This window comes from Zonotrichia albicollis, chromosome 5, assembly GCF_047830755.1.
Source record: "Zonotrichia albicollis isolate bZonAlb1 chromosome 5, bZonAlb1.hap1, whole genome shotgun sequence".
Classification (NCBI taxonomy): Eukaryota; Metazoa; Chordata; class Aves; order Passeriformes; family Passerellidae; genus Zonotrichia; species Zonotrichia albicollis.
In genome coordinates this window covers 73,863,838-73,888,944 of record NC_133823.1, presented here as the reverse complement: position 1 = coordinate 73,888,944, position 25,107 = coordinate 73,863,838, and the positions used below count along the sequence as shown (strand labels likewise).

Here is a 25,107-nt window from a genome sequence, read left to right as displayed (position 1 = left end):
CATCCCGCAGGCAAGCTCTCACAGCTGCCCAGCCGGAATTACGGCTCCTGGGCTGCAAACAGCATCTCCATGGCAGTGCCCATCCATCTCCTGGCAAAGGACGAGCCCTCCTGTCTGCTCCCTGCTGTCAGGAGGGGGATGCAGAGCAGGGAGACACCACAGCCATGCCAGGCACCCACCTTGGCTGTCGCTGTCCTGCTGGGCAGATCCTCCCGCTCCGACTGCCCGTGCAGTCCTCCTTGTTCAGGGGATAGTGCCCTGCAGAGGGATCCAGCCTCGGGCCGGGTTAATTAATGCAAAGCTCTAGTAATATTTGCTGGTGGAACAACAGTGAAAAATGTTCTGCAGAGAATTGAGAGGGTTTTAGGCCCTTGCGCTGCCCATACCAATGTGTAAGGGCCCTGCAGATCTCTTTCAGGGTGTTGTTTTCAGGGCTCAGGCCAGCACAGATTGGGATGTGATGGTGACACTTGTGTTTGCAGAGCCTGTGAGACTGGACAAAGCATAAATCTCAAACTAGCTGCGATTTACAACACAGCTGCTTGCTCCGGGATGCACATATGTGCTCTTAGCATTTATCCAGTCATTCTGACACCAGTGACTGCAAGAAGCCTGTTCAAGTGTTATTTATGTGGTGTACACAATATTGTAGTGAAGATCATTATTCAAGGTGGTTGATTTTCTGCTTTCAGTGGTAGTGGTTTGTGTCTGCCTCAGGCTTAGCAGTGCCTGCAACTCTTTTCCTTCTCAAAGAACCTCAGACTAAAAATAAAAGTCAAATAAAGGAGTGGGGATAGAAAACATCCTCCTTTTCCTGTTGTGCTAAAAAACTGTACAAAAAGGAATCATTAAGCTTATCCTTGGCTATGACCATAATCTGCGTGTTTGTTTTCACGCTTCCCTACAGATTCCCTGCATCACTTGGGTTATTTGGTAATTCTCTTGGTACATCCCTGGCCCTGGGCCCTCTTGCCTGAATGATGAGACCTGGGGGAGATGCTGGGAGCGAGAAGGTGCTGGGCTGCGTGGGCCTCCCGGGGCCAGGGCTGTGTTTTCAGACAGATCTGGTTCTAATCAACTCCTTTAAACACCTCAGTGGCAAGATCAGGAATTAAACCCAGACATCCTGAATACTTGCACTTATGCCATAGCTACAGAGTTGTTCTTGGTTTGGCAGCAAATTGCTATAACTGGGGCTTTAGGAAAAAATACAGGAGAAAAGTCTTGCACTCCACTTGATAAATGACCTTATGGAGGTGTGGAAGGACAGGAGGAAGATGTCAGCACAGCTGACATCTGCGGCTCAGAGCTGATTCAAGCACATGGAAGTCGGTGGAAAGATTCCCACAGACTCCAAAAGGCTTTGGCTTAGACCCTCACTGAGCAGTGATTTCCCTCATTGACCAGGAGAAAATGGGCTATTCCTGGAGAGAGGGGAAGCTGCTGGCATTTTTACAAAAAGACAAGTGCCAACACAATTCTTCAAAGAAGTCTGTCCACTAATCCTTTCCTCTTATGACACTAATGTAATTTTGTGCCGCATTTGACACCGTGCCAAAAAATTGCATCGAATAAATCCAAGTTTTGTGAATGAAATGAATGAGAACTGGCGCTGGCCCACGCCCCCGCTCTGCAGCAGCGCCTTCCCAAAGAGCTGCTCTGCGGTGTGCTGAGGTTTGTTCCGTGCTGATGGCCGGGGCAATGGCAGAAAGGAAGGCTTCATGCACATGGAATGTTTAGCTGACAGCTCAGAGGCCAAAGCTGGCATCCGAGGGGCTGCCAGGGTGGTCTGTGCCTAGCGCTGGTTTCTGTTTGTTGTGAGCTCCTCCTCGGCTTTCCAGCGTGCCCCTGCTCATGTCTCCCTGTGTCTTAGCTCTTTCAAAGTGCATCCTTTCATCACTGGAAAAATGAGCCTTTGCTTGGGGCCGCAGCTCCTCCTGTAATGCCAATGGGTGTGACCAGCCAAAGCCCACCAGGGGCCTCACCCACTGTCTGGATGGGATTTCCAAGCCGTGTACACCCTGGTAAGGAAAGGCCTTAACAATTCCTCGTGTCTTGGATCAAACTGGTCAGCCTTTAATATCTCAGGCATCAGTATTTTCATAGAGAAATTTCCCATGCATTCACTGAAATGTTTGCAGTCCCTGTCTCATTAGGAAGGGACAGACAGCTGAGAGGGGAACAGAATTTAATTTTTAAATCCCTGGCAAATCCTTACTGTCTAAGATTTAATTAGCTACAGCTCAGGAATGATAGGGTTTTAGTAAATGTAAGGGAGATCTAGATACAATTTTTGAACAAAAGCTTTTAGGTCACTGATAGGAACAGTGGGCAAATGCCTTGGAAAGAAATAAATGCCAGCCACCGTGATGTGTTATGGTTGCTGGGATGTTACAGACTGACCCCTCAGCTGAAGCTGCATTAGGAACCCAGGAATTTCCAGCCACTGCCATTCCAATTAGCTGCTCCTCTCACCCTGTGCCTGTGGATTAGTTTGCCTTCTTCAGGCAATAATCAGCCTGGGGTTGTATTTGTCAGCAAGTGACTCTGGAAAAGCTGGGAAATCTCTGCCAGTGCCATACAAAGTACATTTACAGCGTGAATCTCCTTTTTTTGGAATTTCCCAAGGATTAGGTTGGAGCTGGATCAGATCACAATAATATGAAAACTCAGACAAACAAGCATGTGTTCTCCCAGCACTCCCTGCATTGTTCACTATCTGGGATGGTCTAGAGGTGACCTTTAGTCCACAGGGCAAATACTGGGACTGGCCAGGGGTTCTGGTTACCTGTCCAGGTGCAGAGGGGTGCAGGGTGACACCTTCACTGGGCAGCTGCAGGGAAAGCTGAGAATAGCTGCATTTCATCATCACTGCGCTGTAAAGGAGCTGCAGTTGCATGGGAGCTGACTATAAATACAGATTTATAAGGGGTTTCTTGCTTGGGTGACATTGATGTGGACAGATGTACATGTGTACACAGCCACAGCCAGGTTAAATATTTAGTTGCTCGGCTGCTAATTTAAAATCATTTCACAAAATCTTTTCCTTGCTTTTCCTGCTTGGTCCAAGGTTTCCTCTGAAAGGGAGGTAGGGTCAGGAGAGGTTAATGAACACTGATGTAATCCTACTGATATAAATTGTGTTTGCCTGGATTTACTTCAGCAAAACAGATGTTAGGGTGTAGTGATTACTGTAACTCCTTTACGTTTTTTATGAATGGGCTTGTACAGGTCATCCAAATCCCTTGGAATTGCTTCTCCCTTAGGGCTGGATACATGGAATATCTCAGGCAAAAGAACAATGAAGAGCAGACACTGCACAGACAGTATCAAATGCTCTTTTATATGCACAACTCTTCCTGTGTGTAGCGCAGAGCAGCCTGAATAACTCACCCAAACACAGATGGACAAAGAATATAGAACTTTTTTTTTTCCTAATCCCCCTTTCTTCAACTTCCTGCCTGACTTTGGTATTAGAAGGGAGGCAGGGCTGATTTTCAGTGCATGTATGTAAAGCATTTTTAGGTACGTTATACCTGCATAATAAACCATAACTTTTTTTTTTTCCTATTGAGAATGTGTAAAGAAATGAAAATCGGAAATAGTGGTTAAAAATGCCTGTTTCAGGAGCTGAAAAGAGACTCAGCTCAGAGTTACAACTTAGGCTTTTGTGTTTACCAGGCTTTTAAAAACGATTACTATTGTCAGGTGAAATGTCAGGGGGTGAGTGGAGGCATTCAAAAACGTAACCGTGTGGAAGAGGATGATGTATTTCCTTTACTTGAAGTCAAGGGGACATTGGAGTAGAGAAAATGTGGTGAACAGTATGGGTGAGACTGTGAATGTTTTGGTTTTACAGATGGCCTGGAAAAGAGAACTATTTAGGGTTAAATGGAAATGCAATTGTGTGTTCTGTTTGGCCTGAAATGAACCATTTTGCTCCTGGTAGGAAAAGCATGTTAATTTAATACATTTAATGTATATTTAATGTAGGTTTTCAGCTTTCTCTTGGATGTTAAGGCAGCCCGGCTGGGTATAGAGCACCTGAACCTCCCATGCTGCATTAGGCTGACTTCCTCAGTAGCAGGATGCATCCAGTGGGTTGAGGGCCATGCGGTTTTCTGGGATTATTTCCATGGACTTCATCCAGTTTCCAGAGCCGCCTTCTGTGTCATCTTTTTCAGCCCTGCAGTGGACTGCTGAGCCCCAGCTTAGGGGCCAGTGACCAACAGGGACCAACATCCCTGCTGCACCTCTCCTCCGCCGCGTTTGTCCCCCACCGCTATCCCCGTGACATTCTTCATCAGCAATGTGAGGGGCGAACTTCGAGAGAAACAACAGAGAGTTCCCGGCCGGCTGAAAACACTTTTTTCTTGGATATAGTTTCTTTTCTCCCCTCTCTCTCCCCGCGAAGCCCAGTGTTAATTACAAGAGAGGCCAAGCCCAAACCTGCGGGGAGCCGCGGCAGAGCTGACTGGCACTTTCACTCAGCACATTCCCCCTTTCCTCACGCTCCCCGCTCCTGTCTGTCAGGCCTGCTGACGACTGCCGGGTAGGAGGGCAGTAACCCGAGCTGCCTGTGCCGAGCCAACCTCCTGCTTCTCCCTGCGGGATTAGCGCCGAGGTGCCGGCGAGCACAGCACCTGTACCCGCGGCGCTTTATCGCGCTCCGGCCGCTGCTGCCTTTCCTCCCTTCCCTTCCCTTCCCCGCCGCCGGCCGCGCTCCCCCGGGCGGGATGGGGATCCCGAGCCTGCCTCCGGGGGCTCCAAAGGTAAGCGGCCTCTGCGCGGCTCCGTGCCGCGGGGCTGGGCACGACGGAGGGCGGGAGCCTTAGCGACTCTCTCCGTCCTAAAGCTCACGGGCATCGGAAAGTTCAGAGCAAACGAGGGTTGGTGCAGTGCCGGGAGGGGCATTTTTGGGGCGCCCAGCAAACGGGGAGCCGGGTGCTGTGCCGGCGCTCAGGGTCTGTCACCGGGAGGCTGTTGGGCAATCCAAGCAAAGCTCACAGGAGAGGTGAACTTGGGAGAGCCTCCAGAGCTGTGCAGCGTGTTGGCATCCCCACCCTCGGTGTCCAAGGGTAATATCAATGCCATGCACTTGGGATGCTGAGTCTTCGCCATCAGGGGCTCTGACTCACATCCGCACCACGATTTGTAGGGTGCAGTTTGCAGTTTGGTAGTCTGGAAGAATCCATGCTCAAGTTCGTGGCAGTCTTCTTGGCCTTCATCTTTTATAAGTGGAGAGTCATTTAAAGTGGGTAGCAAACTGGGCACGAACTTTACGTCACTGCTGGACAGAGATGGACCAGCCCACACTCTGGGATATGCTCTTGTTTGAACATTGCAGGGAGCAGAGAGAGAATGTGAAAGAGGATGGTTCATGAGAGATGGTGATTAGTACAGCTCCAGTGCTGGCAGTCACTGTAGCTCCAGGTGGCCCTGCACAAATTTGCATTCTTTGGAGACCTGACGTATGTTGTACACACACCTATCCGCCCTTCTAGATTGGTCATGAATCATAAAACTAAGTTCATTGAACTTGGATTTGATTTTGAGTATTTCCTGACACATGAACTCCTTTAGTAAACCCATTAACTAATCTTCAAACTCATTAGCTGCCTCATTGCTGTTAGGGTATTTTTAGTTTGGAGTTTGTTTGGGGTTGTTTTATCTTTGAGTATGGGCCAAAGCATTAGCTGTGCACTTCACGGGAAATTGTAACTGTTTTTCTCATCTGAGCTGTGGTGATCCACTGTGCGTAGGGAAAGTTGGCAGTGCAGGTTGTAGTGGTGCTAGTGGAATACTGGGACAAAGCTAGTGGCCATGGGAGCATCCCTGAAGATTCCTGAGGCAGTGGAGCGGACGAGGATCCAGAGCGTGGAGGAAGAGGTTGTTTCACAGCACAGATCCCACCACCCTGCCTGGCCTGATGCCTACAGGGGTGAACAGGCTGTTCCCAGGCTGCAGCAATCAGAGGAACCTCCCATCTGAAATTTGAAGAGATGCCTGAATTAAAGAGCTTGGGTGGTCACCCCCTTCAAGCAAATTGAAAAAATTCATCTCAGGCTGATGCTACTGTTTTCTCTGGTGTGCTATACTGTGTTAAAGAGAAGTCTTTTGGATGCTTTCAAAGGGCTAAAGGCAATACCTCATAGAAACCCAAGTGGCTGAAGAATTACCAGATATTAGCATTTACCTCAGTTGCCAAAGCTTGGACGTTTCTTTCTGCCTTTCATAAATTACAGCCTGCAGGGACCATTTAGTAATAAATCGCAGCAACTTGGCTTTTAGAGGGCAACCCATGTACAGAGGCATTTCAGGGCTGTGCCAGCATCTCTTTTGTTCAATAAAAGTAACAGCAGGAATTTGATTAAAGACTGATAGAAAAGACAGGGAGGGAGAAACATAGCAAAGATTAAAGAAAGAAAGAAAGCACCACCTGGAAATTTCATTCCTCCTTTATTTCCAACTTAAGCTCGTAAATACCAAATCTAAACCATTGTGCGTGTGAGAGAGGGAGGGAGAATTTCCTGCGTGCCTGCACAGAAAAGACTGCACATGCAGCCACCTGAACGACTTTTAGCAGAAGTCAGATTCTTTCCTCCAACATGGCTTGCTCCATGTCTGCACCGGAAAGAACAGGAACCAGAAAATGACATTCTCTGGGAGGAGGGCATTTAGGGGGTCAGGCGAGTGCCATGCCCGAAGCAGAGCGGCGCTGGGAGCGCATTTCCCAGGCTGCCTCGGAGCAGCAGCCCTGCAGCTCGGCACAATGCGATGGCCAGCTGCACACGGCCGGCCCACAGCATCTGCCCCTTTGTCTCCAGCATCCTTGCTGTAACACCCCTCAGGAAAAGGAAAACCCGGTGGCTCCGGCAGCCCAATGCAAATTAGCCCCGAAGAGCCCCGTTCCTGTGTGATCAGCGAGCGACAGGCAAATCGCGTTCAGATTGCTCACTGCAGAGCCAGCCCCGCCGTTGTTTGGGTGTAGGAGAGCAGAACGCTGCCATTGAGTGTCCAACGGGAGCCAGGGTGCATTTTCCTCGGCAGGCCTGTGCCCTGGGAGAGCTTTGCTGGGAGTCACGGGCGCGCTTTGGTTCCCAGGCGGGATTTGCAGGGCACAAAAGGGGAAGTCTGGGACCGTGAACTCCCTGGGAATGGGGAGTTCAACCCTCAACAGGGTTTTGCATACTTTGGGGGCTCTTGCAGGTAATCTTGCCCTACTGCAGCCTAGATGGAGCAGCAAGGCAGAATGCTGTACCTGAAATCTTTGCTGCTGCATCTGGTGTCCCTTTTCTATATACTTGGACATCTCTGCTTCTTAAATTGTGCTTTTCCCCACCTGCCACTTCTCTTTGTGCATCTTTACACTGGTTTCTCTCTGCTCACTTTCTCTCACGTTTCTCAGCTGTTTGTAACACCTGTTGGACAGTGAATCCTTTCTGGCCGTGGCCTTGGCTCTGAACTGTGCCCCCCTCAAGTGGTCAGGATGCAATGATGTCTTTGCAGCAAAGAGGACGTCTCTGCCTCCATCCAGCCCTCCCCACCTCAAGCCCTTGTCCTGAAGGCTGCTGCCCCCTCCACCCAGGGAGCAGGAAGATGCCCAGCCCTGCATCAGGGTCTGGATCAGGCCCTTCGGGGCTGTTTTCTCACTCCCCATCAGATCACTACAAGGACGCAGGGACAGTGTCCAGGACTGAGCCTCTGGTCGGCAAACCGCATTCTCCCAGGCAGTGAAACTCTGCAAGTACCGAAATCCCGTATCCTGACAGGATTTGTGGGAGAGAGGAGAGAGGAGAGAGGAGAGGAGAGGGCGGCGCGGTGTCCCGGGGACCGCCCGCCCTCGCCGGGGCCGCGTCCCGCCGGAATGCGGGGAATGCGAATGGCATGCTTGAGTGGACAGCTTCAGAGCCGGGCGCGGGGATGGCTCTCCTGCCATCTGTTGTGAGCCCCGCGGGCCCATAGCAACAGCGGCTCAGGAATGGGGCTGCTGCTTCTTTCTTGTAAAGAAATTCTTCCCGAGCCTCTTCTCTGCTCCTGCATGTGCGCGCTCATGAATAAGCGGGAACGGGGCTGGGATTCCTGCTCCGGAGCGATGCCTGCTGAAGGAGAAAGAGCCTTGTAGAGCTCGGCTTGCGTTTGGTTTGGGGAGGCGTTTTCCTTTTTGTGCTGGGACATGAGCCCATGTGTGTAATTTATTGTTAATTGCTTTGGGGGATAGAATATAAGTAAATGAAGGTAGTATAGAAAGTAATCTTACCCCTTAAGGAGTTGCAGCTGAGCCAATTATTAAAGATTAGGAGCAGGCCTGACTTTAACAGGCCACAGCTGTAGCCGATAACAAGAAGAGTGCTATAAAAGAGTGGCTTGGTTGGTTGGGAGGACCTGGAGTCAGCTGGCTGCTGTGAGGACAAGGAAGAGTCAGTGCTTGGAGGAGCTGCCTGTGAGAAACATCAAGGAGGTACCAGACTCTAGCAATGTGAAATCTTTGCAATATAATGAAAACAAATTGCCAAAATCTAGTTCTACTCAAAACAAGTGTGTACCTGGGTTTGCCGTGAGGTCAGTAAAATCTCCAGTGGATGTACAACCACTTGATTGTCCTCAATGAAACAGAGATCACTTCTGCTTGTTATTACAAGTACCAAGGTTATAACTGATGTAAATAGTCCCAGTGGGCTGATTTGTTGTGCCCATCATTTTCTTCTGGCCCCGGAGCTCCTCTGTCGTGGCTGAGGGGTTTTGCTGCATCGTGAAGTGGTGGGACTGGGTTCTCTGAGGTTACAGGTAGCTCAGCATCACTGGTGGTACTGAGAGATGCCAACGCGCGTGCCAGGGAAGATTTTGCCACACAAGAACTCTGTCTTCTGTTCACCAGTGTGAGGTGGCATGCCATGGGGAAGGGTTAGCGCTGAAAGAGCCTTTATTCTGTCAGCAGGGGCAGGAATAGACTGTCAGTCTGTCTGAATGGTTTTACTCCTTCCTTTCCTCTGGAAATTCCCTTCTGAAATGCAGATTTCTTTTCTCCCCATACCTTAACCTTTTTTTCCTGCTGTCAAGCAGCTGAGGCCTCATTCCTGCACATTGCTCAACCTCTCGCTGTGACTCAGCAAAGTGGATTGTGTTTAAGTGCTTTAATTCCTTTAAGATGAGGACTTGTAAGTTGCAAATTTACACGAGTGTTTCAAGAGGTTTGACGTGAGACATTCAGAAGTTAGGGGTATTTAACTCTCCCAGACAATATATTGGTTTCTTTAGTGTTCTTTTAGCATTTTATTTCTATGCCTAACAGCATGCAACAAACACCAAGATTTGCAGAGAATCCTCCGTGGACAAGAGGGAATCACGGAACTGGCAGTTTTATGTCCTCTGAAAGGAGATGTCACAAAGAGGAGAGGGGAGGAAACTCAGTAGTTTTCTCCTCAATGATCAGGGCTGTGTTTGAAGCTGGGCACACAGCTACAGTGGCTTGATCACAGGGAGCAGGGTATAATTTCAGTGAAAGCTGATATGTACAGGGAGGAGGGATAAAACTCTCCCTATTACAGGTATTTATTATCACTTGACAGCTGTCAGTTTGCAATAGGGGATTTGCCTTCCTGTCAGCTCTCTGAGAACCAGGTATATTTGCCCAAGGTTGTGGGGAAGGGTAGAAATCCTGCTTTCAAGCACAGGTATCATTTAACCGTGATAAGAAGGCAGGTAAGCATTTCTTCTGAAAGACGACTGTGGAGAACAGGGGAGTCAAGTCTTTCTGGCCCTACCCAGATGGGAAAAAACAAGTCATTAAAATCTGATACCTACCTGCTTTTAATGAGAGAAATGTTGTTCGAAGAAATAATCTCAGTCCTATCACCACCGAACTATTTTCAGGAGCCATTAGCCTTTCACCTCCTCATATGTTTTATCTCTTACTTTTGATCTCATTCAGGGAAAACGGCAGTGCTGCTGCAACCAGAGATTTGGGCTTTAGTCAGGAGCTTACTCAGTCATAGCCGTGCTCTTTGCAGCCATCCTTCCCAGGAAATGACCCCCAAAAAACCATGGGGAGTGGGGTGGGGAAAACAGCAATTAAAATCAAGCCCTTGGTGTCTTCAGTCACATTTAGTTCTTCACTGAGCCAGTCTGGGTGTTCTTATGTGTTCTGCAGCACTTCCTGCCTCTTTAGCCATGAACTCTTGCACTGTGAGCTGCCAGCCTGACCTACAGGCACGGGGCATTGTGGTTGTGGCTGGAAAGAGCCAAGAGCAAGAGCCAGCTGTGCAGGGATGCTCTGAGCTGCACCAAGCAGTCACAAACTCTGCCTACATTTAACTGCACCTCAGTGTCAGCTTGTGTCTTTGCTGTGCTCTCTCCTTGAAAGCTGTTCTAATGTAGAATAAGATCTTTGATCCAGGCATGGATGCTGTCACAATCCCCCAGCAGCAAGGGAACGAAGCCGAGTTGGGTGGTTTTGGTTTTGGATAGTGGGATCAGTAAAGGAAAGCTGTAGATGACTGAGGGCTGTTAAGGTTCAGTCTCCTTCTCTCTCTCTTCAGTGTTTATCACGCTTTTTGTTCTTTGTACCATTCAGAATAACGTTTCAAAACAAAACCAGCAATGTAGGCTTGGGTCTGCTGAGACAAGTCTGTCCCTTCTGCCTCATCCTGCCCAGGAGCCCACTTCTCCCTATGAAGTGTTGCTGCTGTTCCTACACTGCAGCACACCTCCTGAATCATCAATGTTCTTCAGCGTTTTCTGCCTCAACTCCAACATGTTGCATTCGATATTCTTTGATGTCAATTTTTTTCCTTGCATCTGTTAAATTCAGACTGGGATTCATTCTAGTGCCAGCCCAGTTTTATTTCAAAAGTTATCTGTCATCAGTATGTGAAGATAGAGAGAAATAAGTGAAAGAAGAAGGTCAATTATGAATGAGATATAATACCTACACATTTATTTCTGTGCTGCTTGTCCATATTTATTCCTTCTCTTTATCTATGGACATCAAAAGCACCCAAAAAATGCCAAGAATGCCACATCCCATTGAAGTTCTCCTGACGGGACATTCAGAGCAACCCACAGCAACAGCTGTACTGCCCATTTATCCTGAAGCAGAAAATTGTACATGGCCCGGGACAATGGCCAGCGTCACCGAGCGACACGGGGCCACGTCTCTGTCACGGTGGGAACGCTCCCTGCGCTCCCCCGGGCTGTTTGTGTGCACAAGAATCATGCTTATCATATTGCTGTAACACAGCACTTTGCATCTAATTTAAGCAATACTGGGCCTTTTGTTTGTCTCGAGAGGTCTAACCCGGGGACAAAAGCCGTGGTCCAGCCTGAAGGTTATGAGACGTTAGCAGACATTCATGTTCACACATACACGCTCCGCCAGAGGAATTTATGGCCATTACCATGTTCTCTAATGAGTACAAAATGAGACCATTACATATTCACATAATTAGTTTGACAGATTTTCATTTAAATATAAAAAGACTTCTAGTCTTCAGAGAACAAAAGGAGGGGTTTGTTTCCAGGGCAGTTTTTGACTCGGCTTTGCTGGAGCAGGAGGTTGGGAGTGACAACTGAGGGGAGACGATTTGGTGTGAATAATTCTCAGCTTTTGATTTCGTGTTGCCATTTCTTTGCTGTTTTTCCAGTTCTCCTGGAGCACCTCGAGGAGAGTTGTGTGATGAGGCCTTTCAGGTGCAGCCAGGAAAGCCCAAGTGTCGTTTTATGTTCTTAGATATTTGGGCATCAGAGAAAAAGATGTTGGTTTTTTTATTAATTTACTTAGAGTGATTTCTCTTTAGAAAGGTTAGCACCAGCTTGCTCTGTACCTTTTCCATGCCTCTTTCACACTTCTTTTACCTGTGGTCACTTGTCCTTCAGGTTATTTCTCTTTTTGTATTTCAAATGCACTGTTGGCATCACTTCAGCTGTGGTTTTCCTGAATTGGTTGGGCTACGCAGGTTCTTCAGGCATTTGTGGAGGAGCACTTGCTTAATTTCATGTCTGGGTTTTAGAGGCCACATGTTGGCCTGGTCATCTCAGCATGATGAACACTACATGTGACACTTTCCAAGCAGGAATTCTTAAAAGTCAACATGAGGTGTCCTCCAAAGACCCACGCATGTACTCAGTGTATCCAAGCCCGTACTCCGTGGATTATGGTAGATTTGGATTGCTTTACGTTTGGGTGATACAACAGTATAATTGAGAAGTTCCTTTGGTTCATAGTGTGCGTCTGTGGGGCCACTCACCTTTGTGTAACCAGCCCATGTCCTTATCAGAGCTGACAAGGTTTGTTCCTACACAGAGGTTACATGCTGGGAGCCAGGACTAAGTGCACAGCTATTTTATTTACACATCCAAGTGCCTCTTGGATGATGCTGGTAAATTCCAGGACACTTGAAGTGCCCTGTGACATTTCAAAAAAGAGCTTTTGTGGGAGAAGATCTTGAGCAAAATCCACACGGGCTCGGTTGTGACACTTGCCAGCCCTCCCTTTAACTGGGAAAGCTCAGGGCCCCCTTGTCCTTTGGTTTCCTGAGAGTGTCCCCTCCCGGGATGTGCCTGCCACACACTGTGCCCAGCTGAGAGTAGGGAAAACTTCATTCACAGTTAACATGTAACCACACTTTGGAAACAGAGCTGTGAACTCATAGAGAGCACAAAGCGTTTTGGCACTGGCAGATGCTAAATCCTCAGAAGGGCCTTATGTTCATCACCTGAGAAACCCCCCTGCCTTGTTCTTCTGGCACATTGCTAGGTAAAAAGTGACCTTTTAAAAAGTGACCGAGTGCAAATATAGTACATTTGTGGTTTTTTCAGGATCCAAGCACTTTTATTCTGTGTTTTTTAGCTCTGTTTTCCTTAGTCTGGCATAGACTTTTAGAATGATGGCATGAGGAGGAGTTTGAGCTTAATGATGAATTAGTGCTATTGGAATTTGAACTGCTCTTGTTTTTCAAGTAATTCTTATCAGAGAGGCCTTGTTTCTGGAAGGGAAGCAGCGGCAGCTCCGTTCAGTAAAGCTGACAAAGCAGGAAATGATCGCCAGCCCTTCACAAAATCCTAACTGAACATTTACTTAGAGCCACAGTGGGAGAGACCCAGACCCATAAATCAACCTATTAAACCTTCAGACATGAGTTTTTGGAACCTCCCAGGCATTTCTTTTTCCTGCTGCTCTTAAGAAGTCTTTTAAAGGCACGAGCTTCGTGATGTCATTAAGGATATGAGCAAGTGATGTTGTTCCAGGCCCGGAATCAAGGCAGTGGGTGACCTTATCCCTCCAGGAGGAAATCCCAGTGGCTTCAGCCCTGGCTATCTATTAGACATCAGCACAAGCTGACACGGGGTGCCAGTTTATCAGGCAGGAGAGGTGGTTGTTTCTGTGTAGAAGGGGTAGAACCCCCTGGACTGTTTTAAGAAGGTCTGTGCTGCCTTTTATGGCAGGGTGTGAAGGTTTAACCTAGCCTGGGTGGCTGAGGGGATGCATCTATCCTGATCCATCTATCCAGAGCCAAGCTATCATCTCGTCACAGTCCAGCTCTGCACTGCGGAGGACAAGAGGCTTTTTGGTGTGCCTGAAATGGAGCCCTTCACTAAGCCCTGTGGACAGTGTGACTACGTGGGAGCACCTCGTGCTCTGCAGAGACACAGCAGCCCTTCAGGGCAATGTTTAGGGGCAAAGAAAAACACAAACTCTCAGCCCTCAACATTTAAATTTGGGGGTAAGGCAGCTGGTATTATTCCTCACTGTTTAATCCCTGTGGAAGATTAAGGAAAGGATAATTAATATCTGCTGTTAAAAAAATCAGCAGTACACTTCTTTCCTCATAGACAGCATTAAACTAAAGGCCTGTAGTTACATGTGTAAAGCCTGATTAGTAGGTGTGCAACTATTAGAGGGCCAGGATGCCTGGGTATCATTTCTGCCTGTGCCACATACTCGCTGTGGCATGGGAGGCAAGGTGTTTACTGCTGCGTATTTCCATTTCTCTGTGCAGGCAGTACGTGTGACAGCCCTTCCTCAGGTGAGGGATGTTGTGAGGCTTGATTGCCATGTGTGGTGCACTTGGCAAAATACCCTGCACCACTGAAGGTATGAAAAGGCAATTAAAAGAAAAATACAAGGTCTTTCTCTCTAATTTTCAGAGGAATGTCTTTGTACTGGTTGCTGTAACCGCAGCCTGGATTTTCCTGCTAAGTAGATGGTGAGAACTGCTTTTTAGAAAAGAAAATATTGCCTTCCTCAGCTGCAGCCACCCAAGAATGAGCCTTTGGTAGCTAAAAAGGGGAACAGATTCTTCATCATTCTCCCTCCCATCCAAGGCTTGGAAGATGGGGCTCTGCTCACAGGCCCAGAGTATTTCTGCATCTTCCTGCTTCACCTCTGCCTCAGTGACTGAGTGCTTATTCTCTCTCTGGCATGGGGCTGCCACCATGAGCACTACCAATGTAATTCCTGTGCCTCTGAAAGTGCAGATACTAGAGAGCCCAGGTGCCTGTAGCTGTCCCTAAGTGTGAGAATATATAGGACACTGGTCTGCTCCTGTCATCCCAGTAAGCGCTTGGCTGAAAGTTTTGCTGCTTCACTTGAGCTCTCTGCTGGAAATCACTTTTAATTCCAGCACTTTGCTGTCCCTGAGGATTCTGCAGTGCTTCTGAGTGCAGTGTTCACAGGGTTCCTCAGGAATAAAGAACACATGACAAAGAACCATAAAGGAGATGCCATAAAGCAATTCTGCTGCAAAGGAGAGCCCAGAGAAAGTCAGCGTTGTGTCGTGCTTTATATCTTTGCAGTTGAAGATAAATCACAAGCCAAGGGGCTGGAAGTTCCTGGTGTGGGAATGGGTGTGGGTGGGCGTGGGCACATGAATGGCTTCAGAGTGAGCCAAAAGGGAGCTGTGCTGAGACAAAATCAGCGAGGAACAATGTGGAGTTGGGTTTTGCTCTGCAAACTGCCCATTTGTCTCTTGGGGTATTTTGTTAATTGTATAATTTACATACACAAGGCCAGCAAGTCCCAAAAGGCAAGTTGCAGCTCAGACATGTCTGTTGATGGGAGTAGGGCAGCAAGAGCCTCTTCTCCTCCCCGTGCTGTTTGGGAGGGCAGCAGGGAGTGCTGACTGACCCTGTGAGTGGTGGTGCAGCTTGGAGAGAGCTGAACAGCCAGAGCCTGGGCATCAGGAAGAATTTCTTCACTGAAAGGATTGCCAAGCATTGAAATGGGCCGCCCGGGGAAGTGATGGAGTCACTACCCCTGAAGTGTTAAAGAAACAACTGGACGTGACACCCAGTGCTATGGGTTAGTTGACAAGGGCAGGGTTGGACTTGAGGATCTTGGAGGTCTTTTCCAGCCTAAATGATTCCATGATGACATTGCTACACAGCACATCCAGCCTGTGACATGTGTGGGACATCGGGAAACCTTTCCAAGAGCTTTTGCCTCGCTGACAAGATCAAGCACTAGAGGAAAAGAAAGGAGAAACAAAGGGATGGACTGGGAAATGCTGCAAAGTCCCAACAGGAGAAGTGGTTGATCAAATGTCCCCGTGCATGTCTCAGCACAGTTTCCATGGCTAAGGGCTCTCCTCCTGCAGGACTGCATGGACGCCCCCTCCTCATGGCTGCAGTGGGACTAAGCAGGCAGTGAGGACTGCTTGTGTGAGTAGTGCTTGCAGGCCTGAGCTGCCTGCCCAGTGCTGCCCACGCTCCAGCACTGATCTGGGCCATGAGCAGAGCACTGTTTTCCAGGGCCCTGGACCTTTTAGCAGCAAACAAAATGTTAATTTGAGCTGTGTCTTATGACCTTGTGACCCACAACATGCTCTGGGGTGAAAGGTGCTTTGTTTCTTGTCCCAGTTTTGTCAGAGCCTCTGAGGGATGGGCAGTCTGATAATGGACACTGGTCCAGCAGTGTCAGCTGTACTTGGCGCTAATGACCAGTCCCCAGTTTCAGTTTTAGCAGGTGGCAGGCTGGAGCAGCTCCTTTGCAATGTCCTAAATCTATTTTTACAAATGGCTTGGTCAACTTCATGAGCTAGTTCCTGTCCAGAGGGTGCTTTGGATCAGGTCTAGTCCTGCAGTGCTGGAGTGAGGGGATTGAGACCAAACATTTTACCAGTAAGTGATCAGTGCCTGGCAGAGAGGTGTGCTGGATGTCAGAATCAGGACTCTGGCTCAGAATTATCGCTCATTGTTATCTGCGTGGTTGTATCTCATACAAACAGGTGGGTTACAAACCAGCAGTGCTTGCTGCCATAAAAGCAGAGCAAAATCCAAGGCAGGCCCTCAGGCATCAGGAATCTCCAGGTATGGCATCAGGCAGGCAGGCAGTCGGCATCAGCCCAGAGGGCATCGCAGGAACCTTCAGGGATGATTCAGCAAGTCACTGCTTACTGCTGACAGGGTGTATTGCCTCTGAACATTTATTTTAATAGTGACGTTCCGTGTGAAGCCACTTCTGAAAACTGACATTTTGCAAAGCGTGCTGGTGGCTGACAAACACCAGTAGCTCCAGTTCTGTGCTGGCCAGAGGTGGTGTCACTTCCTCTGCAGTAGGCCAGACATGGGAGATCCCACTGCACTCCCAGCTCTGTCCCTCAGCTCCAGGTTGGCACCAGAGCTTCACCTTTGCCTAAAGAAAAGGCCTAAGAGCTGAGCATTGTGTTTTCATAGTTAAGGTGTATGTAAGAGGGTCTTGCTTTAATTTCAAAGTTATTAACATATTTTCTGTCACAGAGCTTAACAGACAGACATCATTCATCTGACTCAGCCCTGTGTGTGTGGGGGAGGTGAATGAGAGTTTGTGACAAATGGCTTTTTAAAAGAATGAACAAGGGTTCCTAGTTACCATAAGCTGCCTAAGAATTCTGAAGGATCTTATCTTTTTAATGGAAATGACTCTGGGTTAAATCTGCCAGCTTGGAGTTCATGTTGTCACATTTCAGGTTCTTTACCAACCTTTGCTCTTAGGGGCTAGCATTCCAAGCTGGATTCACTACAGATCAGATTTGCTTGTTGAGAAGATTTTTATTTTTCGGTGTCACTGCCATTCCAGCTTCCCTCCAGGGAAATGAAGAGTGTGGTGTAATAGCTGCTGCTGGGATTGCTTGCTGTGGGTCACAGTCCATGCTGAAGGCAGGTAGTATGTGGTGATGCTTACGTAAGGCAGGAATGAGCAAAGTTTACAACAGTTTTCCGGGAGAGGAGTACACTGGTTGCCTTTAGGAAGATTTCACTGTGATGATGCACAGCTGTACTGATCTTCCCAGTTCCTGAGCTCTGCCTCTGGTTCTTCTGCTTAGGCAGATACACAACATTTTGCTAGTTCCTTCTTCTAGACTAAGAGAGAGGAATGGGATAGAGACTGGAAAGAAGATCCCTGGGATCTGTCCCCATGTTACACCCCAGCATTTAAAAAAATCCACACAACAAAATGCCTTGATTTGACTGCTAGCCTGTATGTTTTAAGGCTGGGCCAAGCAGGATTCCTGATCAACGTCTGATCTCTGGCAGTACTGATTGCCTGCCTTTGTCACCTGACACGGGCACAGGACAGGAGGGTGCTGGGGACATCTTTTCCCTCAAAGAAGGGGCAGTATTTGTTCCCGAGGTCAAGGGACCGGCTTGCCTCTGCCAGATTGGAAGCACAACCTTTCCAACCAGTTTGTCAGCTCAATTGTTTAGCAGCCTGCTTTGTTTATGCTATAAAACCTGGCTCTTGTGTTCAATGTGGAGTGCCAGAGGGCACAGGAACAACAGAGTGAGCTGCTTTAAATCCTGTGCTTAAACTCCATCAGGCCTTAGAAATGTAAAGAGAAGGTTTCTCTCTAGCTGATAGATTTATTTATTCCCAGCCACATTCCTGTGACCCCAGAGGGAACAGTCTGAGCTAATGGGGTGGAATACAGCTCCTGGGATGTGGCTGGAGTAGCCAGAGCTCCAGAGCCAAGACCCAAACACATCCTGCACCACTGGGGATTAAAGTCAGGCTGTCAGCAGGGCTTTAACTCCCTGCAGATCTTTCACCTGACATTGTCTTTAAACCCTTTTGGGCTCTGACAGAAACAAAGGTGAATTAGAGGAGATTTTCCTTGAAACCTGAGCTCCAGAGTTTTGAAGTTTTGTCAATGCTCACTTTGCAGCATCCTTCGATGTGTCCCCAGCAGTTCAGTGAGCTGCTCCAGGCCTGGAGGTCAGGAGGTTTCCTTTACTTTCGAGTACTGATGTAGCCAAAGGCAAGCCAAAAATTCATGATTTAGGCTCCAGTGTAGCTCTGAGCTGTCCCAAAGTCTGGCAATCGCTGCCCTCGTGGTTTCACTGCCTTTATCTCTTACTGGGGGTATTTGCTGGGCTGCTCAAGCTAAAGGGCTCGTAGAACACGAGTCACCAAAACAAGTGGCTCCCAAATTACCCAGTGCCAAATATTCTGGTTTGATCCAGCAAAGCTTTTCAGGTCATGATCAGCTTTAAGAGTGTGAGCAGTTGCACTGAAATGCTCTGGATTACCCCTGTGCTGGTGTGGGGACAGCGGGCACAGCCTTGCAGGATCAAGCCTGTGGATAGAGGGGCCTGAGGCCATGTGCTGGAGGAAGGGAGAAGGTCACTGCCAGCAGTCCTGTCACAGAGTAGCACCCTGGAATTTAGGGCAAAAGCACATTGGGCTTTTTTTGTTTAATGCCAATCTGCCCGAAGTCCTCAAACTGTGTAAGCCAAGATCAACAACGGAGGCTAAAACCTCTTAACACCGGTTCCTCTTCTTTGCTGACAGCGATGTCAGGCACAAAATCAAATTCTTTCTGGGTGTCAGGTAAGTCAAAGACTGCAGAGTGCCCCAGAAGGGGATTCTTGGGGATTTATGTTCCATCAGCAAGACAAATGATAATTAAAGCCTGAATATTTCTGCTAAGCTGGGAAACAAAAAAGAACTGTCTTAATTCCTTAAATTCCTCATGCCAGGCTGTAAAATATATTCCATTCATGCCTGTGTCTTGCTGCTTGTTCTCTCTGTGTGTCTTTCTTTAGCATTCAGCCACCTGTTTGTAAGGGGTGTCCATCCTGCAGGTTCTCAGGGCGCTTTGCTCCCCGCTCTGCCTGCCCTTGGACGTGCTGCTGTGACACTGAGGCCTCCTTGTCTGCGGGAGACAGTCCATCAGAGCTCCCCAGCCTGCCCCGCTCCCATAACTTCATTCTTGGAAAGTTTCTGAGTTTCCCGGGTGATAAAACACGAGCAACATTTGCTCTGACCCGAATCATTTCTGAAGGCATTGAGCCCTGTTTTGTTATGAAGGTTAGTCAGGGTGGGTGGTGGGGCATGAGAATTCCCAGTGATGGCAATTCCTGACAAGTGTCAGGAAGTCGCTGCCTGCACCTTTCACGCTGCAGGATTGTTTTGATTAGTTTTTTAGTCTATGCTGAAAAGTACATGTGACAAGCTGAGGGTGAGAGACGCCAGCAGAACAAATTGGCACGTTACAAGATTGTCTGCCATGGCTTGGCCCCAGCTCTCACCAAAAGGGGGGAAAAAAAAAGGGGAAAGGAAAAAAAATCCAAGCCCCAGCTCTGTATATACAGCAGCTATCAAACTGTCACAGATCACCAGTGCTACAGCTGGGGTTAAAATAATATAATAGCAGAGTGTTTGCTGGTCTTGTAAAAACCTCCTGGTATTCACTGGAGACCAAACTCATGAATCAAGAGGACAGTGTTTAAAACTGTTAAAAAAACTATCAAATGACAAAAAGCCTCACACAGTAAATAGCTCTGGAATGTTGTGGGTTGACTGTGGGTTTTTTTTTTTCTTTGCTCTGCATTATTTATCCCCTTAAAATTAATACCGTCTGCATGATGGGTGGCTTGGGGCTTAGAGAGACTTACAGAGCAAGTTCACTACCAGTTCTCAATTACTGTGGAGTCTGATTCTGTTCTCATTTACTCTAGAGTACATGGGAAATGGTTGTGTTCCCCTTGATAGACTATATGCAGGGCATAATAAAACCTTGAGAGTCTGGCCTTTGCAAAGAGACAGCTAGGCCACACCAAATAGTCTCAGTCAATTGATTTAGTTTTTACTGCATTTCTGGTGGGGATGACATGCTGCATCTCTGCTCCCAGCTCAGCTCACAAGACCATCATCACTTCTGTCAGAAATGAAAAAGCTTCAGGTTTGAACTTTGGAAATAATCAGTAACATGTCCGAGCTGTAATAAAAAAGCCCAACGCCGTTTCCGTCCCGAGGGTTGTTGCCTGGCCGAACCTGGTAACTGAGCAACCTGCACAGGACACTGTGGTGTCAATTCCCAGATCCACGGCAGAGGCTGGGTGGCACTGGCTTTCCTCCTGAAGGTAATAATCATTTTCTGCTCAAAACAAAGAGTTACCTTTTTAGCTTGAAATTTCGTTTCCTCTTAGGAGCATGAAAGATTAGGAACAGGATGATTTAGCAGTCAGACACCCATCATACACACTGACTTGGCCTTTCCTGAAGCTTCCCAGCACATTGGCAGCTCCTGCCAGCGTGGCTGAAGGTCATCCTGCAGCATCTGTGCCATGAGGAAACAGGAAGGTCATAGCTAATACTGTGCCAAATTAACAGACAGGGTTTTAATTCAACACCAGTTATGGATGAACACTTGCATAAGGAATCCTGGGCGTGCTGTAAGCAAGGCCCCTGGGCATGTACTTCAGGCTAACCTAAGTATAAGTGCTTCCTTGTGTTGTGCCTTGGAAGTGATGAATGCTGAGGTGCTTTCATGTCCTCTTTCCAGAAATCATATTGCCTTCAAAGAAGGGGAATTTCACTGTGCTGCTGGTGGAAGGAGGTGGAATGTTAGATGGGAACCATCGTGCCCTTTCAGTTTTTCATCTGAGTAAACTACTTTGCATGTAGGTTGACTGAGTGAAAAGTTGTACTATGAGGTTGTTAATTTCTCTTTAGCAATATTGAGACACTATCCAGCAAAGCATCTTGTGAAGTATTGCCAAGGCCCTGGTTGGCATCCATGGGATCTTTCATCCAGGCTGTAGCTGCTTTCAGCATTAGCAGCTCTGGAGATGTATGCGGGGAGGAGGGAAAAGCCATAGCAGGCTAATTTGAGAGAGCAGCTGGCTACCTGGCAGTCTAGGGACCAGGTGTAATTAAAAACATTCCTGTCTCCAGCACAAGGCTTATAGATCTGTCCTGGCTGTCTGTAATTAGAGATGTGGAGTGAATATATTGGTTTGAGAGTGGGATTATTTACACTTTCCTTATTTCTGGTCTCCCTGTTTTATGGTGACACCTTCTCTGGGACATGCAGGGGAGTTGGACACCCAGAGTGATCCCAGAGGGAGCAGGCTGGAGATCAAAGAGGGAGCACTGCCCTGCTGGATGTGTGCTCTGTAAAGAAAGCATGCTGGATTTCAGCACATGGTTAACGAAGCTGCAGGTGCCCTGATCTCCTGTTACTGATACAGTGAGGAGATACAGCCTGCTTGCATGGGGATGGGAAGATAATCACACATTTAGCAGACACACACTGTACCAGGGCACTGGAGCTGAGCCTGTGATGTGCCTTCATTTTGCTTAACCCTGTTTCCCATCCCAACCCTGAGTCACAAGCTTTTCATCAAAAGCGATCCTTATCTTTTTTCCTGCTTTTCCAAAATTGTGTGAATGGCCAAGAAGGACTCTTTGAAGTCAGTGGGGGCTGCAAACTGCTCTGTGCTTTGGAAACTCAGACCGTGAATTTAGACACCTGCTTTTTAAAGATCTTTATCTATAAATTCATCGGTGCTTCAGCTTCACTGTCCATATGACAGGTCAAGTAATTCCTGCTTCCTCCAGGATCAGAAATGCCCTTATTTAACTTAATGTGGATGGGCACAAGATATGCCTAACCGGGGCATTATCCTTCAGAATATAATAAGGTAGGAAATCCTTTTAATCAATGTTTTAATGTACTCTCTATGAGACATTTAGTGGTTAATTTGATAGCATGGCACCAAATATGCACAGGAAAGTTATCATGTGTGATTCTGTTAGGTGACCTTTTCTCTAAGGATTCTCTTGTCTGCCTTTCTCCATGTTTCTTTGTGGTTTCTCTTATTTCTTCTGGCGTTTCCTTACTAATTTCAGCCTACTGCTCCTTTTTCATCCCTTTCCCCCTGGGGCAGAGGAGAAGAAGGAGCAGAGGGATACATGTGAGAGCAGCTTTTCCCCAGTCAGCCGTGCAGTATCACTCCACCAGGAAGCACAGGGCTTTCCCAGGGCTGGTTCTCACTGCTGCAGGAGGAAAGGCAGTGTCTGAGCCAGGAGAGATCAGGCTCTTTCCCAACCACAGTCCTGATGCAAGGGCTGGGCTGAGAGCATCCCTAGGTATGGTTGTGAAACTGGCAATAAAATCTGTTCCTGAGCTCTCTTCACGGGTGTTGGGGATCACACAGGGAGCTGATGGAAACTAGGAATGAAGGGACAACCACTGCCATTGCCTTGGCTTCCTTTTGTTATCATTTCCCAAGGAGCTGTGTCTCCACTGTGCCACTGGAATGGGAGCTTGTACAGTTCTAAGATAATTTCAGGTTGTGGAAAAAAGCGTCAGATGAGGCTGAGCTAAGCCATCAATCCTTTGGGCAAGCTGGTGTGTTTGAGCTTGGACAACTCAGGGTCACTAAAACACAGCGTCCTGCCTTGGCTTCAGAGCCACGGCAGGGCCTTTCTGGGGGGTGACAAGAAGGCCCCGTCTCCCTGCCGCATCCCTTCTGCTGTTGCTGCCCTGCTTCAGTCGCCTGGCTCTGCTGTGCTCCTGTCTCATCGGCTGGGTGCCTGCAGCGAGGGCAATTACTCCAGAGCCGCGGCTGGCTGGCTGCTGCCCTGTCATTACTGCGGCCGCCTGTTAAAAGGCTGAGCGGGGCTGGCTGCGCCCTGGCCTGGCTCCCCTGCGCCGCCTCGCCGAGCCCGGCCCAGGCCGCAGCTGAGGCTGCCGCGGGCCCGCTGCCCATGCAGGGCCACCTGCTCGCCCTCAGGAAGGTTCTGGCCCTCTGGAGCGCATCCCACCGGTGGGTACCCGGCTCCGCGGGGCACCGGGGCGCGGGGAAGCTTCAGCTCCCTTCGGCGGCAGGGCAGAGCAAGGCGCTGCTGCTTGGCTTGTCCGCCTGCTTTGTGAGGGATGGGACGCTCGGAGACTCGGTGAGCTGGGAGGCCGCGCTTTGCTGTTGCCTCTCGTTCTCTCTGGTGTCGTTTGCTTGTTCTTTTAGACGTGAATGGTGAGCGCAGCTGGATCTGTAGTGCTGACACAACCAGTCGGGCACAGGAGGTGGCATTCAGCTGCAGTGCCAGCCTGTCCCAGCCTGGCATGCTGCTGTAAGGGGGCTGCTCTGCTGGCTGCTTCGTGTCGTGCTCTGTGTGTGCTGCACATTGCGAGAATGTGTCTTTCTGATGGTTAGATGATGACAAGCTGATCAGAACAGCATTGTGTCACCTGGGACGTTAATCACAGGTGGCACTTGTCACTCAGACGAGTCCTGCCTTTGTGTGCTTGGTCACCGTCCCTATCAAGTGCATGGTATTTGCTCCTTTTCTGCTGGTGTGTTTGTCCAGGGGTGGGGGTGAGATTCAGGAGTTAGTTGAAGTACAAAAGAATGCAGAGAGATCTGTTTTCTGAACCTAACTCTGAGTTGTCAATCCTTTTGATCCAATTATAGAAAACAACTTCTTTGCCTTTGCCTGGGTGCATAATTAACTGTGGTGGCACTGAGGATTTTCACCCACCAGGAGTGGCTGCCTAATGATACCAGGTGTGCAGCAACCTTGTTTTATAGCAACAGAGCATCTTATAATTTAATCTTGACCTTATGAAATTACAGGACATGTTCATTTTCTGCCAGGGCACTGTGCCTGCCAGTGGCACCATCCTTAGTGCAAATTGCTCTGGGGTTTAGGGGGGGTTGGCCTCTCTCCTTTAGAGCAGATTGAGGGCATGGGCTTGTTTTCAGCCATTAAATTATGCCTCTTTCAGAGCTCTGTTGTCACACAGTCTTGAATTACTGTGCAATTCCTGATAGCATCACTGTTCATGTGATTACTTTCCTTGCAGACCAAATATCTGGGAATGAAGATATAGCTGGCTTGGTTTTTCAAAAGTATTTCCCATCCATGACAATCCCAAGGAAATTATCGTGAGCTTTAGTTTAGATATACTTATATTGAGGCATTTTTATTGAGATATCTAAGATGTTAGTTTTTACCTGTTTTACCCAGTTCTGGGTTATGTCATTCTGTACCACTTGGAGAGTCAAGTGTTTTTCTTTTGCTGTTGACTTGATAAGCATTAAGTGCAAATTCCTCAACTTGGCCTGTTCCAATGTAAATAAATCAGAACTTGTTTTAGTGATGGAAGTTAACAAGAGTTTAATTGACGTCAGCACAGGGTGAACAACATCATGGTATCACAGCATCAGCGTTAGGATGTGGAGTGGCTCCCTGGGCTTTTCCCTCTGCCACAGCTGAGGATACCAGCTGGGAAATGGCCAGTTCCAAAAGCGCCATTGCAAAACTTCTGGAAAACATGGATGGAACGGCTGCATGGAAGCTGTCAGAAAGGTTTTTGAGCCTTTATTCCTACAGGGGAAGCAAAACTGAATCCAGCTGTACAAGGGAGTTGAGGCACCTAAAACATTTGTTCGGCAGGCTTTGAAAGTTCAGAAAGCACAGGTTAGTGTAAGTGTGCCTTCACACGCGTGGTGGGTGCAGCTGTCACTGCAGGAAGGCGTTGGTGAGGTGTCCCTTTGAGGACTAATGACAGAGCCATGGCTGTGAGGAGCAGCCCATGTCCTCAGAGCAGCACAAACAGTGCCTACAGCCGTGCCTGCCACAGGCTCCTTCCTGCCTGGTGCAATTAGGCAGCTCACAGGCTGCTGGGGCCGAGGAGAGGCTTCAACGAGCTCAGCCTGTTCTGAGACAGGGCTCAGAGATCCTCCTGAGGGATCTCATGAGATAACAGCTGAATTACTTTCATCAGCACCTTGACAATGTCTCAGGCTTAGTTCCTCACTTGGTGGGAGCGGTGTGGTCCAGTGGTTCTGTTCCAGTGCTAAACAATTGGCATTTGAGGTTCCTGCTTTGGCTTTATTGGT

The 25,107-nt window shown here is 48.3% G+C and overlaps 1 protein-coding gene across 3 annotated transcripts in view; it reads left to right on the top strand.

Annotated features, from left to right (window-relative positions):
• SHROOM3 (shroom family member 3) overlaps positions 1-25,107 on the top strand; it is a 109,067-nt gene that overhangs the window by 36,881 nt on the left and 47,079 nt on the right. Inside the window, exon 1 of one of the 3 annotated variants that reach the window (XM_074542134.1) lies at positions 4,620-4,772. The exons of the other annotated variants lie outside the window; for them this stretch is intronic. The gene's annotated coding sequence lies outside the window, so the exon portion shown is untranslated. Of the gene's footprint in view, positions 1-4,619; positions 4,773-25,107 lie in introns of those variants that run through there. 3 annotated transcript variants of the gene reach the window in all.